At 40.0% G+C, this 10,912-nt stretch overlaps 1 pseudogene across 1 annotated transcript; it reads right to left on the bottom strand.

Moving 5' to 3' along the window:
* Positions 1-1,948: 1,948 nt before the first annotated feature.
* Positions 1,949-4,198, bottom strand: LOC308556265 (disintegrin and metalloproteinase domain-containing protein 20 pseudogene; annotated as a pseudogene). The gene has a single exon. The product of its transcript is annotated as a disintegrin and metalloproteinase domain-containing protein 20 pseudogene (transcript).
* Positions 4,199-10,912: the final 6,714 nt, after the last annotated feature.

The following is a 10,912-nucleotide window of genomic DNA, read 5'->3' as shown; positions in this document are numbered from 1 at the left end:
CTGAAATTTTAGTTCATCTCCACATTGCTTTCTCAGCTCTTGGATGTCCATAAAATAAATTCGTAGAATATAATTTGGATTTTCTGGTTTTTATTTTATTTATTCATTTCTTTACCAGAGAAAACATGGTTGTGGAGATTCATATGTCCTTCAGAGTATGGTAGGGTTTTTTTAAATATCCATTTTATAAGAAAAAGTACAGAGCGGGAGAAGGTGGCAGCCAAATAGGCAGAGCTTGCTTTCACGTCCTCCCCGGGCCAGACTGGATGTACATCGAAACTGGGGAACATTCACCTGGGATTGCCAACTGAGGCCCAGCTGAGGAGCAGACGTATATCAAGGAAGGGCAGAAAACACTAGGAGACTGATAGGAAGGGCGAGGTTAGGAGAAGGGCTGACTCAGCTTCCAGGGGTGCCAGAAGAGTGTAGTGGGATCTCTTGGCTACGGGAGGGTTATTTCCCTGAGAAGATCCAGGGCTGGAACCTAGCCTGGCCTCCATAGCTTGGAACACCAGAGCCAGGACCAGGTGCCCATGTGAAATCCAGCTGTTACAGTATAATACGAAGCTAGGAAAATTCCAGGACTAGTGGAAGAGGGAACTAAGACAGATAGTCAAACAGCAATTTTGTGGCCACCTGGTCAATCCTATCTTCCCTAAACCCCAGACACTCAAGGGAAAATGGTGTGCATTTCCCCTCCCCATTCAGAGGGTAGATAGCTTAAGTCACCCTACTGAGAGACAGACAACAAAAATCTGGTGTAAAAAGTGTTAAAAGCTTTCATGTCAGACTCCCCTCTGTGTTCTCCATTATACTAGGATAATACTCTGTCGGTTGAGATGTGTCATAAAATGGAACCACGCCACAGAGATAACCATGAGTTACTAACAAGGAGATGTAACGATTGCTCCTAGGACTGGGGATCAAAGGGAAGAGATGGGATTATTAGAACCTATGCCTTTGGAATAAGTCCCATGGATCTAAGACTAGAACCTCTGAGGAGAAGGTTAGCCAATCTGGTACCGAAACCTCAGGTGCAGGACTCAAAGATCTGGCACTCTGAACCCTGAGGGCAACATGCTTGCTAGCTGTGCTGGTTTCTCTGAGCCCGACAGTATTTTGGTACTGATAGTTACTAAAATATATGTAAATATACGAAATTATAATTAGAACATTATATACAGTGGTGTGCAAAAGTAGGTTTACAGTCATTTGTATGGAAAATAATACAGTAATTAGTCAATAATAAAAGAATAAATTGTGCTTCACATACTCACGGCTATAAACCTACTTCTGCCCACCCTTGGGTTATATACAGTAATAATGTGCAGACTGAAAGTTACCATCTTCGTAAAGGCTAGAGCTGTTGATGAGGCAAGACTGGTATGAACAGTAATCCAACACTTCCCAGGTGTCCAGTCTCCCTCTAGTTGCCAGCTATTGAAGAAAGTAATAATGAGAGGACTGGCAAACGAGAAATTTAATTAGTATGTTTGCATTCCCTGTGTGACAAAGCAGAGTACAAATGGGAAGGATGGCTGGAACTGAGACAGCAAATTAAAAGCACATAAATACACATTATCTATTAGCTGTACTTTCACTCAGGAAACACAGAAAGACAAATCCCAGGAACAATTAAACGCTAACATTATTTAAAATAATGGAAACTAGACCTATTCCAGGAATTCGGATATTTTGCTAATTGTTTAATGGCCAATGTTTTATGATGCCAAAGAATAAAAATTCTCAGATTATGTCAGTGGTCTGTGACACATTCTGTAACATTTCTACAGGCAGGACACTAAAACTTAGCATATGGGAAATTGGATAAGATTGGGTTTCTTTTTTGAAACTGTAAATTGTTGCTTTTCTTTCTAAAATGCAGTAGAACATTTCACTGTTCTTCCTTAGATGAAATTGGAACATCTTGCATCTCTTTAGATGAAATTCAATCATGTTGCTCTTCGTTATCAGGTGAATCTGCAATATTCTCATCTTCAGGCTCTTCTTTCTTTTTAGGCATAAAACACAATATTAACAAGCATAAAAGAACAAAAAAAGGAATCAACCAAAGTAGCATTAGGGAAAAGTTCTCCTTTTTCTTTCCTTGCAATATTTCCCGAGGGGGTGGGCCACTATCAATACTACCTCCACTGCCGTTTTTCAGGCAGAAGGGAGGGTGCCACTTCTTGTCACAATGGCAGTGATGTCTGTTGTTGCAGACCCCATTCATATTGCAGATCCTACGTGAACAACCAGTTAGCAGATGGGACATATGGACACACTTCCTTTCAACACAGATATGTTCTCTACCACACTCTGTACCATCTTTCACATCACCAATGTCAGGTATGGTCATCCCGAAGTGGTAGTCTGTACCCCAGCACGTGATGCCATTGAAGCGAGTCCAATGCACCGTAGAATGATCTCTCAGATGGGGAATTTCTGTCACATTTTCACACTGAATCCTCCCACACAAGATATCTGAGATGTCACATTTTACATATGCAGCGTTCTTGATACCACAGTTACCAAAACGGTCACCTTGTGTGTTCATTTGCCTGTAGCAAATCTGATTTGCACTCTTGGCGTCTTTGCCAAAAATTTTCCTACACTGTTCTTCACGGTTATTGCATCTCTTTTCATAGCAGTGGCCACCGCCCTTGCATGGGTTCCCATTCTGCACATACACATCTTTCGGACAATGGTAGGATTTCCCATTGCACCACTCTGGGAGATCACATTCATTTTTCTGTGGTCTACAAAGTTTGCCTGTAGGCACAATGCGGCAGTTTTTGCAACAAAGCCCAAAAGCACAAGCAGCCCCACGTTTGAGAGTGCAGTTTGACGCACAGCATCGATCTTTCATACACAAACTTAAAGTGCCACAGTCACACTGTTCTCCTTCTTCAACCACACTGTTCCCACACCGTTTAAGTGTGAAGATGTTCTCTATATTTGATGAAATGTACATACAGTTTCGTTTTGCAATGGTGTTCATGAAGGCTGCATAACTGCAGTTGCTGAATGTACTTGCCGCTGCTTGTGATGGATACATTATGCAGTGTTTACGTTCACATACACAAGTTTTATCATCATGATGCATACCCAAATTATGACCAATCTCATGTGACACAATATATGCAAAACTATGCAAATTATCAGTCATGAAACTTTCAACCCCAGTATTATGACGTAAGATACATACTGTTCCAACATAGGCTAAGCCAACAGTAATACCATAGTGTTTCTTTACAAAAGCATGTGCAACATCATGGGGTAAGCGATTATTAAAGCCAAGCATCTTCCATCTGGAAAATCCATCCAGGAGAGCACCTATGGTCTCTAAAGTAATGGGGTTTTCTTCAGTCCAGATCTCCATTCCCATTAAAACCACATCAATACCCAGTGGATTCAAAAACTTATCTATTTCATTCACAATAATGAATACTACATACTGCACCGTTGAGGTGTTGCTTTGATAATGAAGATATCGATTGTGGTCCACCACCACTGCCAGTTCAAGAATCCGCTTGTGGGTCCACCAGCCTTCATATTCACTCTGCATCAAAGTGAAATTAACACTCTCTCGAAATTTCAATTGTTCTGCTATTTCTTCATCTGTCAGTCCACATCTCATTGGTGGAAACTGTGTCTCCTCACTGTCCATCTTGTATATGAAATGTTCAAATGTGGTAGAATGTCTTTTGGGCTCTATTTCATAAACAATGTCATTTGTCTGTAATATTCCTTGAAACCCTCCCATACAGGTACTGAGGGTAACCAGGGATTCTGGGTCCCCCTCCACATAACCATGGTAGTAGCAGTCATTCTGGACAAATAGCTGGTCCTCAACAAGAGCCCCCTGGTCTGTGTAGGTGAACACTGGGAGCTGCTTGGACAAGAAAAGCTTGTTAACTTTCATGTGGACAATGTGCCTCTGGCCCCCAAAATGCAGGCTGTAAGTGAGCCAGCCTGGAGGCTGCATGCGGCTGGCATGCCTCTTGGGAATCACCACTTCTGCGGGACCATGGCGTTGGGAGTTCACAACCAGAGACCATTCATATGAGAACAGAAGCACCCACAGCCAAAGTGGCAGGAGAGTGTTCTTCACATGCACCAGGGCCTCAGTCGCAGCCATTATGGAGCCACCATACACAGCCATTGGTGAGAGGAAAATGGGACGGGTGGCTAGCATCACTGTTCTGTCTTGTCCCTATGTGCTGGGGATGCAGCACTGACTTTGAATCTGTTCTCTGGCAGGATCAGACCATCAGAGCAGCACACTAAAAGAGAAAACAAAAAGAAGAGTAGAGACTGGGTCCGGGGTTATGAGCAGGCCAAGGTAGAAGGGGAAGAGAAAGATAAGAGTAAAAATAGATTAGTGTTTGGCTCAAGACATGACTCAGAATATTGCACGCATTTCACATAAGGAATTATAAGGCAGCCCGACCAGTGTGGCTGAATTGGCTGAGCATCGTCCCATGCACCAAGAGGTCACTGGTTCAATTCCTGGTCAGGGCTTATGCAGACCCCATTCTCAGTAGGGGTTGTGCAGGAGGCAGCTGATACAGGTTTCTCTCTTATTGATGTTTCTATCTCTTTCTCCCTCTCCCTTCATCTGTGTCTAAAAGTCATTATGAACGTATTTTAAAAACAGAAATTGTAAGGCAGTGTGAGACTGTGGGTGTAACAAAAAACAGTGGTGATTTGTCATAGACTGACACTCATTGAACCTAGATGAATAACCCACAGTGATTAATGATACTGTTGTGTAAATACATGAACATGTGTGAACATTTTCACAATACATATATATAACAAAGGGTCTTAATGAAAAGGTGAACATATCTCATGTTTGAGAGGGAGTCTCTATTTATGCCTGTATTGCAATTGATTTGGTATAAGTATTAATGTATAGCTTTTCTTTTCAATTCTATTTTGTTTTTATTATTATTTTAAATTATTTTTATTATTCAATGACAGTTGACATAATTATGTTCGATTCAGGACTATACCCCAGTGATTAGACCTTTATAACTGACCAAGTGATTCTCCTGAGAAACCTCATACCCATCTAACACCACACAGACTTGTTACAATATTATTGACTCTATTCCCTATGCTGTACTTTACATCCTCATGACTATTCTGTTAGTACCAAGTTGAATGTCTTAATCCCTTCATCTGTTTTACTAAAGCCTCCAACCCTCCTCCTATCTGACCACCATCATAATGAGTTTGTTTCTGTTTCACCTGTTCCTTTATATTTATTTGTTTACTTATTTTGGAGTCAGTTGTTGATAGGTATGTATTAAGTGCCTTTCCATTCTTCATATTCTTAATCTTTCCTCCTCCTCTTCTTCAAGAAGACACTTGAACATTTCATGTAATACTGGTTCTGTGGTGATGATCTCTTTTAACTTTTTCTTTTCCAGGAAGCTATTTACATATCTTTCAATGCTAAAGGATAGCTTTGCTGGGTAGAGTAATCTTGGCTTTTAGTCACTCTAAATATTTCTTGCCAATCCCTTTGGTGTGCAAAGTTTCTGGTGAGCTGTCAGCTGACAGTCTTATGGGAGCTCATTTCTTGTCTCTTGCTGCTTTTAAGATTTTTTAAGTCTTCAACATTTTGCATTTGGATTATGATGTGTGTTGGTGTGGGCCTCTTTGGGTTCATCTTGCTTGGGACTCTCAGTGCCTCCTGGATCTTTATTCTATTCCCTTCACCAGGTTAGGGCAGCTTTATCCAACACCTGTGGGAGGGGAGAGCTGGCAGACCAGAGCTGGTGGGCAATAAAGAGGCAGTTTTCTTTGAAAATCAAGAGCACAGTATTTTCATTTGCAGCTACTCACCTGAAAGTTCAGTGAAGGAGGGCAGTGGAGACTGAAGGTGCCTGAGGAGAGGCTGGGGCAAGACAGAGGTGGCCAGAAGATGTGCATGTGGTCACACCCCAGCAAACTGAAATAGCCCTCTTTCCTGAGAGGCTATAACCCCTTCCAGAAGCCACAGCTCAGGCAAAGGGAAAAATCCTACCCTTGGTGGTACAGCCTACCACTGCCTCAGAAGCCCTGCCCACCACACCCTGCATCTTGACCTATGCCGAGACCAAGCCTAAGTGTTTGAACAGACTCAGTCACTAGTGTGGGGATGGGGCTGACTGCCCCACTAAACTGGGAACCTGTCTGTTGCTAGGCCTTCACAGGAGAGCTGATTGAAACACCAAGTTCACAGCTGATCCCGCTGGACTTTATATGAAGTACTATGCCCAGCCGAGGGCAGGGACATATTTATTCTGGGACACTCTCAGAGTAGCACCTCTGGGACAGGAAACACATCCATCACTTTCCTTGAAATCTGAAAGGTACCTGCTGTCACAGGAGACTCAGAGGTTTAGAGTCCTGATTAGGCCTGAATCCCTTTCAGAAACAGACTTTTGAGTGATTAAGATTGCCAGCTGGCTGGCAGGTGAAGGCAGGCACAGGCAGAGCTCAGAGAACATGGGGAAGTTTGCTGACCCATCCCTGGGTCCCCTGCTGCTAACAAACCAGCCTTAGAGTGCAGCTTGGCCCCTCCCACGTGCTGCCAAGTCCTGAAAAGAAAGACACAAACTGTGCATTGCTTGAAGTCAAACAGGTTGCTGCGAGCCAAAGGAGAACAGTTTCTGAGAGTGGTTAGCACCTAAGTACCTCCTGGGGAGTCCAGAATTGGCAGACAGAATAGTCAGCCTCAGTCATCAGAAGAGCAGGCTCCAAAGGGAAGACCCAGGAGGCACTAAATGTTCCTGAGTTGAATGCTACTTTCCTTTCCCCCCTTTTTTTCTTCCCTATCTTTCTTGTTTATTTATTTGTAGTTATTTTAGTCTCTCTTTTTTCTATTATAGATCTAATTCTCCCCTTCCTTTTTTTTTTTTACCCTATTTATTCCTTCTTTCCTGGATTCTCTTTGATTTTCCTGTTCTTATTTTTTTGTCTCTCTGCTTTATCCACTATTTCCCCTTTCATAATTATTTTCTTCCTCTTTTCCTTTATACCATTTTCCTTCTACTATCTTTATGTCTATTTTCTTTCATCTCTGAACATTCATATTCTTTTTTCTTCCCCTATTTTCTCCTCATATTTCCTTTTCTTTTCCTTTCTTCTATTATTGTTCTCACTCCTTCCTAATTCTCTCTTCATTTGTATATGCTTTTGTTGTTATTGTAGGGGTCATGTGTCTGTTTTTGTTTTGTTTCTCATTTTGTTTTTTTCTGACAGCACCTGCACAACAACTCACACAACGTGGTCAGAGCTGAGCCTCACAGTTTGCCAGCCTGAGAGGAGATTCCTCCCATGAGTGGGACAACAACCTTCAAGGCCCTATTAAAACAGGAGAGCCCAAATAATTCACACAAGGAATCTTCCTAGACCACCCAGCTCAGGAGATTTAAGAGACTAGACCACTGGGTACCACAAATCACTTACTACATAAGGCCACCCTACGAGGACTGCAAAGCATAGTGACTTGATACAATACTAGACACAAATATAAAGGGGAAGCAAAAATGGGGAGTCAGAGAAAGAACCCCGTAATGAACGGAAAACAGGAAACTCCAGAAAGGGAGCCAAACAAAATGGAGGCAACCAGTTTGTCATATATAGAGTTCAAAGTAATGGTTATGCCCTAGGAGCTTCGTGAGAATTTCAAGAAACTTAGAGGGGCTATAATAGCATGAACCATGGAATAGAAACCATAAATAAAAATCAGTTGGAAATGAAAAATAACATCTCTGACGTCAAGAATATATTGGAAGGGATCAAAAGTAGATTAAATGAGGAAGAAGACTGAATAAGTGACATGGATGACAAGTTAGGAAAATGCACCCAATTAGAGAAGCAAAAAGAAACAATTAAAAAGCAGGAGGATAGTTTAAGGGATATTTGGGACAACATGAATCATAACAACATCTGCATCACAGGGTTACAGAAGAAGCAGAGATTGAGCAAGGAATACAAAGAAATGATGACAAATAACTGATAAAAGAAATGATGACAGAAAACTTCCCTAACCTGGTTATAGAAAACGTCACACAAATTCAGGAAGCGCAGAGTTCCAATAAAGATGAATCCAAAGAGAACTGGTCGAAAACACATCATAATCAAAATGACAAACATTAAAGATGAAGAAAGAATCTTAAAGGCAGCAATGGAGAGACTGAAATTGACCTACAAGGGAGTACCAATTAGAATGTCAGCTAATTCCTTAACAGAAACACTTCTGACGAGAAGGGATTGACAGGAAATACTTAAAGTAATGAAAAACAAGGACCTGAACCCAAGACGACTTTATCCAGCAAGGCTATCATTTAAATTCGAAAAGGAAATAAGAGCTTCCCAGATAGAAAAAAAAAAAAAGAAAAAAAAAAGAATTAAGGAGTACATTACCACCAAACCAGCACTGCTGGAAATGTTGAAGGGACAGCTTTAAGAAGAACATAAAACTGAGAGAGAGAAAACATAGATATAAAGAAAAAAAATGGCAGTAAATAACTACCTATCAATAATTACCTAAAGTAAATGGATTCAATGCTCTAATCCAAAGACATAGAGTAGCTGAATGGATAAGAAAACATGACCCATATATATATGCTGCCTTCAGGTGAACTATCTTAGAAGAAAAGATTCGCGCAGTCAGAAAGTGGAGGGATGGAAAAGAATTTTCCATGCTAACAGAAACAAAAAAAGGTAGTGATAGGAATATTTATATGTCACAAAGTAGATATGTAAGCAAAGGACATAAAAAGAGACAAAAAAGGCAACTACATAATACTAAAGGTATCAATACAACAAGAAGATATAGCACTGCTAAATTTATATGCTCCAATACAGGAGCACCTAAATATATAAAAAAAAATTGGAGGACATTAAGGGAGAAATCAACAGCAAAACAGCCATAGTATGGGACTTTAACACCCCACTGACATCACTGGATAGTTTTTCCAGACTAAAAAATGAACAAGGAAACAGAGACCATAACAACACACTAGATCCCATGGATTTAATTGACATTTACTGAGCATTCCACAACAAAGCTGTAGAATGTACACTCTTCTCAAGTGCACATGGAACATTCTCCAAGAGACCACATTTTAGGGCATGGAATAAGTTCTAGAGTTCAAGAAGACTGAATTCATATCAAGGAAATTCTTGGATCATAATGGCATGAAACTATAAATCAATTACCATAAAAACACTCAAAAATATTAAAACACATGGAGGCTGGATAGCATGTTATTAAACAATGAATGGGTTACCACTGAAATAAAAAAAGAAATAAATAACTTCCCGGAAACAAACAAACATTAGCACTCAACAACTCAAAATCTGTGGGACACATCAAAGCAGTCATTAGAGGGCAGTTCATAGCACTACAGGCCTACCTCAAGAAAGAAGAAAAGTTGCTAATTAACTATTTAACATGACAACTTAAAGATTTAGAAAGAGAATACAAGAAAACCTAGAGTAAGTAGAAGGACGGAATTAATAAAGATCAGACAGGAAAGAAATGACATAGAGACTAACAAAACAATACAAAGGATCAATGAATCCAATAGCTGGTTCTGTGAAAAGATAAACAGGATTAATGAACCTTTAGCCAGACTCATCAAGAAACAAAGAGAGAGGAGGAAAATAAGTAAAATCAGAAAGGAATGAGGTGAAGTAACAACTGACACCAAAGAAATACAAAGGATTTTAAGAAAATAAGCCAACAAGTTGGACAACTTGAACAAAATGGACAAATTCCCAGAAAAGTATCATCTTCCAAAACTGAATCAGGAAAAATCAGAAAACCTGAATACGCCAGTAAGTACTGATGAAATTGAAACAGTAATGCAAAAACTCCCAGCAAACAAAAGCCCTGGTCCGAATGGCTTCACAGGGTAGTTTCATCAAACATCAAAGATGAGCTAAAACCAATCCTCCTCAAACTATTCCATATCATCCAAAGGGAAGGAACACTTCCAAACTCCTTTCACAACGCCAGCATTATCCTAAATCCAAAACCAGATAAAGACACTACAAAGAAACAAAAATAGAGCCCAATATTTCTAATGAACAAAGGTGCTAAAATCCTCAATAAAATATTAGCAAATTCGATCCAGCAATATGTCAAAAAGGTCATACACTATGACCAAGTGGGATTTATTCCAAGGATACAAGGTTGGTACAATATTGGCAAATCACTAAATGTGATGCATCACACAAACTACTGGAAAGATAAAAATCACACAAGCATGTCAATGGACACAGAAAAATTTCCACAAATTCCAACACCGATATCTCTTAAAACCTCTCAGCAAAGTGGGAATTCCAAGTGAGAGATCATACATCCACATAATAAAGGCCACATATTCCAAACCTCTAGCTAACTTCATACTCAATGGGCAATAACTAAAAGCATTCTAAGAACAGAAACAAGACAGGGATGTCCACTTTCACCACTCTTATTCAACATAATACTGGAAGCCTTAGCCACAGCAATCAGAGAAGTGGAAAAAATAAAGGCATCCAAACTGGAAAGGAGGAAGCAAAACTGACATAATTTGCAGATGACATGACATTGTACATAGAAAATCCTAAGATTTCCATTAGAAAAAACTGGATTTAATAAACAAATTCATTCAGGAATGTAGTAGGATGAAAATTAACACCAAGAAATCAATGGTATTTTTATGCACCAATAATGATCTCAGAGGAAGAGAAACTAAAGGCACAATCCCAGTTACCATTCCAACAAAAAAAATTAAGACACCTTAGAATAAATATAAGCAAGGGAGAACATATTTGCCAATGATACATCTGATAAGGAGTTAAATTCCAAAATACATAAAGTACTCATAGAACTCAACACAAGGAAGACAAAGAATGTAAT

The sequence above is a fragment of the Miniopterus schreibersii genome (genome assembly GCF_964146895.1).
Source record: "Miniopterus schreibersii genome assembly, chromosome: 4".
Taxonomy (NCBI): domain Eukaryota; kingdom Metazoa; phylum Chordata; class Mammalia; order Chiroptera; family Miniopteridae; genus Miniopterus; species Miniopterus schreibersii.
This window is presented reverse-complemented; position numbering and strand designations above follow the sequence as displayed.